The following is a 9,413-nucleotide window of genomic DNA, read 5'->3' on the forward strand; positions in this document are numbered from 1 at the left end:
GTGTATGATCTTTTTTATGTGTTTTTGTATTTGGTTGTCTAAAATTTTGTAGAGAATTTTTGCATCTATATTCATCAAAGATATTGGCCTATATTTTCTTTTTTGGTGGTATCTTTGGTTTTGGTATTAGGGTGATGGTGGCTTCATGGAATATCTTTGGGAGCATTACTACTTCTTAAACCTTTTGGAATGTTTTAAGAATGGGTATAATTTATTTTTTGTATGTTTGGTATAATTCACCTGTAGTCTGGTCCTGAACTTTTTGTTTGTAGCGAGTGTTTTTATTCATATTCAATTTCATTTCTAGCAATTGGTCTGTTTGAATGATGTATTTCTTCTTGATTCAGTTTTGACAGGTTGTATGTCTTTAGAAAGTTTTCCATTTCTTCTAGGTTGTCAAATTTGTTGGCACATAATTGTTCCTAATAGTCTCTTATTTTTTTTTAATTCTGCAGTATCTGTTGAGATTTCTGCTTTTTTCCATTTATTATTTTGTTTATTTGGATTCTTTTTCTCGGTAAGTCTGGCCAGTGGTTTGTTAATTTTGTTTACCTTTTCAAAGATCCAACTCTTGGTTTTATTGATTTTTTTCCTATTGTTTTTTTGAATCTCTGTTTTATTAATTTCCTCTCTTTTTTTTTCTCTGCATAAACATTTTCAAACTTTACTCCTGGTATAACCTTCAAATTACCCACAAAAAAAACTACCTGCTTATAAAGAATATTTTAAACTATATTGATGATTTAAAAACAAGCATAAAAATGAAGGATAGCCAAGATAACCACATAACCAAAAAAGAAGCAAGGAATCAATCATCCTTTTTTTTTTTTTCCCCAGGAGAAATGTATTATGTGAAGTTATCCTCTGGAAACATGTCTGGTGTCAGTTCTGGGTAAACCAGGACAGCCTCTTCTGCTCTCGCTCAATGATCCTTTTGCCCTGATCCTGCTCTGAGGGTGTCTGCCCTGAGTGCAGCACCATGGTCTCCATGACAGGAGCCTTGAACAGGCCCCCTTATTGCTTCCCTACCTGTCATCTTATTTCTGCTGTCTCCTTACGCACCTTCTTGTAGCAATAGCCACAGAGGATGTGTTTCTGTTTCAGGTGTCCACATTCAGGACAAACGTCTATGTTGTTCTTAACTTTAATAAGCTTCTGTGGGTTTCTTCTTCTATACCAGTTAACTTCAATTCTATGTCTGTTTTTGGGAGCTGCCATCCAAAAGACACTATCCAAAAGGCCAGAAATCTCTTTATTTCCATTGGTATCATTTGCTGGTTCTGTTCATATAGCTGGGCCTTGGACTGCCAATGCTGGTCCCCAAGGATGAATGGGAAAGCCTAGTAGAATGTGCTGAAGTTTCTCTTGTAGTTTCTCCCAACAATTCCAGAGGAGTCCCTAGGCTGTGGGCCAGGGCAGAACCACCAGCACCAGCACAGCTTGTGCTATGTTGCTTGCCCAAAACCTACTCCCAATGGGCCACTGGGTCCCACCCCTACCTTGAGCATAAGCACAGATCAGAGTCAGGCAAACATCCGATTTCCTCTCTGATCTTTATGATTCCCTTCCTTCTGCTGACTTTAGGTTTCGTTTGTTCTCCTTTTTCTAATTCTTTTAGGTGGCGGGTTAAGCTGTTGATTTGAGATTTTTTTTTTTCCTTTATGAGCTGTTGATTTGAGATTTTTTTTTCCTTTATTGCTATGAACTTCCCTCTAAGAATGCTTTTAAGCTGTTGATTTGAGATTTTTTTTTTCATTTATGAGCTGTTGATTTCAGATTTTTTTTCCTTTATTGCTATTATCTTCCCTCTAAGAATGCTTTTGCAGCATGCCATATATTTTGAATGGTTGTGTTTTCATTGTCATTTGTCTAGAGGTATTTTTTTCATTTCCCTTTTGACTTCCTCACTGACCCATTGTTTTTGTTTTTGTTTTTAGTAGCATGTTGTTTAGTCTCCATGTAATAAGTTTTTCTTCTCATTTATTTTCTTTTGGTAAATTTCAAGTGTCATGCCGTTGTGGTCAAAGAAGATATTTGGAATAATTTTTACTCTTAAATTTGTTGAGGTTTTCATGCCCCAGTACTTGGTCAGTTCAAGAGAATATTCCATGTTCATTTGCAAATGTATTTCTTATTTTTTTGGAAGTAATGTCCTTAAAATATCAGTTAAGTCTCACTGTTCTATTGTATCGTTTAGGATATTTTCTTATTGATTTTTCTGTCTAGAGTATCTGTCCATTGATGTGAGTGGGTATAAAAATCTCCTACTATTATTGCATTCCCATTAATTTTTCCTTTTCTGTCTGCTAGTATTTGTTGTATGTATTTGAGCACTCCTATATTAGGGGCATATGTATTGACAAATGTAATATTCTCTTCTTGAATTTATCCTTTTACCATAAGTTTCCTTCTGGGTCTTTCTTTATGGCCTTTGTTTTAAAGTCTATTTTATCTTATATGAGTATTCGACTCTCGCTTTCCTGTCTCTTCCATTCACATAAGATATCTTTTACCATCCCCTCACTTTTTCAGTTTGTATATGTCTTTTGCCCTAAGGTGAATCTCTTATAAGCAGGATATTGTTGGCTCTTATTTTTTTAATCCAGTCTGCCACTGTATGTCTTTTTATTAGAGCATTCAATCCATTGACATTTAAAGTAATTCTTGATAAATATGTCTTTGTTGTCAGTTTAAACCTTGTTTTCCAGTTGATTCCATGTTTCTCCTTTGTTTTCTTTTTCTTTTCTTTTCTTTTTGTTTGATGATTTATTTTATGCTTGTGTCCTCTAATTTTTAGTTTTTGTTGAATGTATTATTAAGTTTTAATTTGTGGTTGCCCTGTTTTTCAAGTATGTTAACCCCTTCCTGTCTGCATGCTTTAGCCTAATAGTTATATACTCAAACACATTCTTTAAAAAAAAGTCTAGATTTTCTTACTTTCCTTCTCCACATTCTATGATTTTGATGTCCTTTTTTACATCTTCATGTTTATCCTTTTGCTGTTCTTCATGTTTATCATCACTTCTACAAATATTTTTTTTTCTTTTAGTTCTGTATACTTCTTATTTATTACTTTCCACTTGTGATTTCTTCCATCATATATCTTCTTATTCCTTTCCTATCTAGAGGACAACTTTCAGTATTTTTTTTAAATGGGTTTAGTCTTTCTATATTTTAGATTTTGTTTGTTGGAGAAATTCTTTATTTTTCTTTATATTTTAAATGATAATCTTGCTGGGTAAAGTATTCTCGACTTCAAATTTTTCCTTTTAGAACTTTTATGAATATATCTTGCCACTCTCTTCTGGCCTGTAGTGTATCTGTAGAGAAATCAGCTGATAGTCTTATGGGGGTTCCTTTCTAATATACTCTTTGTTTTTTCTTGCTGGCTTTAGAAACCTCTCCTTATCTTTAATTTTTGCCATTTTTATTGTGATATTTATTGGTGTAGATATGTTTGGGTTCCACTTATTTGGGACTCTCTGCCCTTCCTGCATCTTGATATCTGTTCCTTTATATTTGGAAAGTTTTCAGCCATATTTTTGAAATGTATTTTCAATCCCCTTTTCTTTTTCTTCTCCTTCTGGAATCCCTGTTATGCTTAGATTGGCCCTCTTTATATTATCCAATAGATGTCTTATATTGCTTTCATGTTTTTTGATTTGGTTTTCTGTCTGCTGTCCTGATAGGTTATTTTTATCACTCTGTTTTTCAAGTCACTTATTCATTCCTCTGCATTATTCATTCTGGTCTTCAATGCCTTATGTCAGCTTACATCTCTGCAAATGAATTTTCTAATTTTTCTTTTCTCCTCTTCATATTTTCTAGTTCCTTTATAAAGTGGTTCTAAAGCATTACTGTTCATATCTGCTCCTAGTTCCTTCAGTATTTTCACTATCTCATTTTTGAACTCGAGGTCTCTTAGAATGCAGAGTTATGTTTCAATGTTTGCGCCTTCAGGGGAATTCTCCTGTTCTTTTAACCAGGATTGGTTCCTGAGGTTCTTCATTTTGTTATATATTTCTTATTCACTGAGTTTAGGGTAAACAGCTATCTACCATAGTCTTGGAGGACTACTGATATGTGAAAGTGCCCCTGGTAGCTTGTGAGAGCTTACTATTTTCTTTGATGTTAGGACTGCTTTTGGTTTGGATGCTTGCTGTCTCTTTCCTTAGTATTTGAAGGGTCTCATCCCCTTGATAGGAAGTGTGCCAGTGTACAAACTCTAGGAGATTGAGGCAGTGGGCAGGTCCTTTGGCAAATGCCTGGCTGCTGGGCCCTTGACAGTGGCGAATACCCTCAGGGAGGTGGCTCAGGCTGCTCCTGTTTTCAGTGCCCTGTGAAGTGGCAGTGATCCTCAGAGAGGTGTGGGCACCACTCAGACCCTTTGGGAGTGGCAATGGCAGAGCATGTGCATTCCCAAAGGAGTGAGGGCAACAGGTAGCTTTTGGTGGCAGTGCTCTCCTCTGCAGTGATCCCTGAGGTGATTGGGGCCACTGATAATGCCTGTTCACAGACCTCTAGTGGTGGTGGGCCATGCCCACTTCTGGAGTGGGAGAGGGCCGTAGTGGTTTTCTCCTGGCCCATATAGCCCATGCAAGAGGTCCTCTGCTACTCAAGAGCCCACACAATTCTGCAGAGAAAGATATTCCTGTGGCAGATTTTCTCCTCTTCTCTAGCCCCTCCAAACAATGACTCCTTGCTTTTCCTATAGGTCCAGGCTTCCTCCCATGCTCCCTCAGCTGTGGTGCTTCATTCCCTAGCCCCTCCAAACAATGACTCCTTGCTTTTCCTATAGGTCCAGGCTTCCTCCCATGCTCCCTCAGCTGTGGTGCTTCATTCCCTAGCCCCTCAGGTTGTCTCCACACAGCCAACCTTAGTTTTCTCTCAGGAACTGACCTCGGAATCCTTGGCCTGAGACTAAGCACCCAGCCCCTGCCTGAGTGTCTCAGTCTATGGTGTCCCATGTGGTGATACTGGTAGTCAGTGAGGGTATCTCTCTGCTTTGCCCTCCTCAGTCTGGCTGCTGTGCTTTTGTCTGGGGCTTCGAGGTTCCTTCTCCATCCTGGCTGATTTTCCCATCCATTAAGTGGCCTCCCATGGTTCAGATTCCTTTCCTTTTTCACAGCTCTCTCACAGCTGTTCCTGTCCTGATTCTCCCCCCCCCCCCGCTTTTCTCTTTCTTTTTTTTTGTCCCCTTGTGTTCTACCCAGTCATGTGCAGGGTTTCTTGCCCTTTTTGGAGGTTAAGGTATCTTGCCAGCATTCAGTATAATCATTCTTCTACATGTAGGTTTTGTTTTTGTTTTTGTTTTTGTTTTCCTATGGGAGAAGGTGAGCACCATGTCTTACTCCTCAGCCATCTTGATCGCACATCCCTCTCTACTGTGAAATTCTTAAGTATGTTTCAAAAGAAACATTTGTTTCCCTAGATGCATTTGAAATTGATCATTTTCTTCTTCACTATTTCAGTATAGGTATTATAATGACAATTAGGAAAAACCCTATTTTCCCTATTTACATGTAGAGTTTGACAGTTTCTCCCCTCAAAGATAATTGTTTGCAACTCACTTTTATCTTGCTCAGAAAAAAAAGTTATGAACTTTTTTCTTGGAGCATTTCAAATGATAACCCAAATTAATTATAACAGCAAAAGAAAATGGTTTACATTTATATGCCTGTAAAATAAATTTTTGAGTGATATCTCTTCCTTAAGACCCAAGCAAAAAAATAACTCTAGTATGTATTTTCTTTTAATCAAATGTGATTTGAAGATTTTCTGTTAATCAGAAAATTTTGGCACTTTGGCCTTGGCTAAACAAAGATGTTTCTTATCTTTAAAATATACTCTAAATTAGTTCTCCATTCATAGAATTCATACATGGATATACATTTCCTTTTGTGTTTCATTAGAAGGAAGAGAAACTCTAAATATGATGACATGTTGATTTCATGAGTAAAGAATAAAATGATAACGTGAAGAGAAGCTTTCTGAAAAATTCCTTAGGTCCAGACGAAGTCACTCAACTTATTCTGAGGCATGATGATTAGAGCAAGTTATTTTTAGCGCTAAATTAAGTGTAAATTTTATTAAATATATCAAGCATTTTATAGGTAAGAAATACTGTAGAAATACATACGATATAATTGTGTAAACAGTGGAGAAAGATAAATGGATCATGCAACCTTTAGCAAATTCCATACTATGATTGCTTTGTGCAAGAATAAGATAGAAGTTGCCGTTGTGGCCCAGTGGTGAACAAATCCAACTAGGAACCATGAGGTCGCAGGTTCGATCCCTGGCTTTGCTCAGTGGGTTAAGGATCCAGAGTTGCCGTGAGCTGTGGTGTAGGTTGCAGATGCGGCTTGTATCCCACATTGCTGTGGCTCTGGCGTAGGCCGGTAGCTACAGCTCCAATTAGACCCTTAGCCTGGGAACCTCCATATGCCGTGGTCTAGAAAAGGCAAAAAGACAAAAAAAAAAAAAAAAAGAGTAAGATAAATGAAATGTTTATAATTGCCTTCAACCAGATGTATATTAGTTGTATAATCTCATGATGGGTATCTATTAGGTTAACCATTGACTGTTACCATAAAAGTAGGTGAGTTCATTATAGTAGAAACAGATTACCTTCTTTGAATGACTACATTAATTTCCTAGGGCTGCCATAACTAAGAGCCACAGACTGGGTGACTTAAATAACAGAAATTTATTTTATCACAGTTCTGCAGGCTAGATGTCCATAATCAGGGTTGGGAGATTGGTTCTTTCCGAGGTCTCTCTCCTGGCTGATTTCTCCCTGTCATTCCATGTAGTTTTCTCTGTACTTGTACATATCTATGTCCTAATTCCTTCTTTTTACAGGGACACCAGTCACAGTGGATTAAACCTCACCCTAATGACTTCATTTTAACTTACTTATAGTTATATTCTGAGGTACTCAGGGTTAAGTTTCAATACATGAATTTGGAGGCCATTGAGGGGGGGCAGCTCAGCCTGTAACAGTGATCCTGTGCCTTTTCCATAAAGGTAGCTTTTTCACTGTAGCTCTGTCTTTCTGACCGGGATCACAAAACTTCATGAGCTGCATTGCCCTTGATACATAAATCCAGCAATTGTGATGTGTTATTACCCTGACTTAGGGTGGAATTAAGCCTTTCTAGGTCATTCCTCTGTTGTTTCCAGCTGGCACTAGGGTGAGTATGTGGATTTCATTTCCCTCTAAAAATGCAAATGCAGGAGTTCCCGTTGTGGCGCAGTGGTTAACGAATCTGACTAGGAACCATGAGGTTGCGGGTTCGGTCCCTGCCCTTGCTCAGTGGGTTAATGATCCAGCATTGCCGTGAGCTGTGGTGTAGGTTGCAGACGTGGCTGGGATCCCATGTTGCTGTGGCTCTGGCGTAGGCCAGTGGCTACAGCTCCGATTTGACCCCTAGCCTGGGAACCTCCATATGCCGCGGGAGTGGCCCAAAGAAATAGCAAAAAAAAAAAGACAAAAAAATAAAATAAAAATAAAAAATGACTTTATTTAAAAAAAATGCAAATGCATTGTTTCCAATGAAGCTACTCTATGCCAATGTGAGGAAAAAGCATCTCTCCAGTAAGGGAAAACACACAAAAAGAAAAAAAAAAAAAAAGCATGTGGATGTGAGCAAGGTTGAGAGGCAGAAAAAGAATCCTGATAGCTTTCAAATTCCTGGAGGGGGGGTCCACCCTTTCTTCCTCGTGTGTTTTGGTTCTGAATTATTTTTGTTTGTTTGCGTGCCTCCTTATTTTGGCTAAGTTAATACAGAGTATGTAATATCTATTTATAAGAAGTTAAACTGTATACACCTGTGGGTCTTAACCTTTTCTTTTTTTTTTTCTCGTATAAGGGAGGGTGTATTGTACTTAGTAATGATCTCATGCCCTCAATGAGAAATATATAAATACTCTCAATGACCAATGATGGCAATGACACCTCTATAACTCGACAGATATGGTTTCCATATGCTCCTGAATCTTTTAATTTTCTCTCCTCAGAGAGGCTGGGTTCACTGTGAAAATATATTTTTTTCAAAGTAGATATATTCAAGCAAAAATTATTATGCATACGCCACAGTCACAATATATAAAATATTTAGTTAACCTGGAAACAAATAGGCTAAATGAATACAGTAATTTACATAATCAGAAAATAAAACTATTCTGCAAAATATGAAATTTCCCTCTCAAATATTATATTCAGTTAATATATATGTAATGTCAATGTGGAGACTGTTCTTTTTGTACTGTGATTTATCTACTCAGTGGAGTAAAGAACAGGAAGATTTGATTCATTAAATGTGCTTAAAGCCTGGACCTACCATAAATATCTCATTATCTCTGTAATTGAATATACTGTACTTGGAAATGCTACATATACATAGTTCTTAATGACTTTTCAAAGATTTAGGGCACAGCTTTTACATGTAGAACACAGACTTTCAAGTACGAAGGTCATAGATAAACTTGACCAGATAAATTTTTTTTCTCAATTTTCTTCATTGGTATCTTGGAGAGTTTCTTCTCAAACCTAGATGTGTGTAGGAATCTCCTGGGGATCTTTTTAAAATATGCATTTAACTTTAGTAAGTCTAGAGCAGGACATGAGATTCAGCTTGTCGCTAAGCAGCCCCAAGTGATAAAGTGAAGATTTGTGATGACTTAAAGAGCCAATGTTCTGCCTAACCACCCTCCAAAAAGAAATCCTGTTCTAAATTAACTTGCATTCCAGAAAGTTTCTCAAAAACCTTCATATGATGATGATTACACTTCTGGAAAGTAACTTAGTTCAAATGAAAATACGTATTTTCTTTACAATAGATAGAACATATGCTGCACACATATTGACAAAGTCTCTCCTTGGTCAAACTCTATTCAGGCTTTGTAAGCCCTCTAGGAATGATTTCAGCACCTGTACTTGTTGGGCCTGCATGAGCAGTTAGAGCAAGAATCCAGCTAAGTCATTTTAGCAAGAATCCTCACCCTTGATAGCTGATCACCCTGGATTTCTGATCAAATCCTCCTCCCCCACCATCCCCCCAGATATTATCAAATAACACTGCCTGCCCTCAGCAGGAGTCATGTTAATTCTATTTAGCCAGAATACTTTCTTATTCATAATCTTTTTTTCTTCTTACTTTCTATCAGTGGACCCCACTCTGTTCCTCTGCTATAAATCACAACTTCTCTTTTATATATTTGGAGTTGAAACTATTCTCTCTCCCCTACTGCAAATCCCCATTGCAGTAGAACCTTGAATAAAGTTTCCCTGACTGCCTTTACTAAGCATAGAGTCAGTTTTTCTTTAACAATAATACTCATCTACCCATTTAAATATTAACTTTAGTAGAGGAAAACTGCTTATAAATTTATCAATATCTATCTATTGT

At 37.3% G+C, this 9,413-nt stretch overlaps 1 pseudogene; it reads right to left on the reverse strand.

Moving 5' to 3' along the window:
* On the reverse strand, positions 604-4,587 carry LOC110259666 (annotated as a pseudogene).

The sequence above is a fragment of the Sus scrofa genome, chromosome 2 (genome assembly GCF_000003025.6).
Source record: "Sus scrofa isolate TJ Tabasco breed Duroc chromosome 2, Sscrofa11.1, whole genome shotgun sequence".
In the NCBI taxonomy this organism is placed as follows: domain Eukaryota; kingdom Metazoa; phylum Chordata; class Mammalia; order Artiodactyla; family Suidae; genus Sus; species Sus scrofa.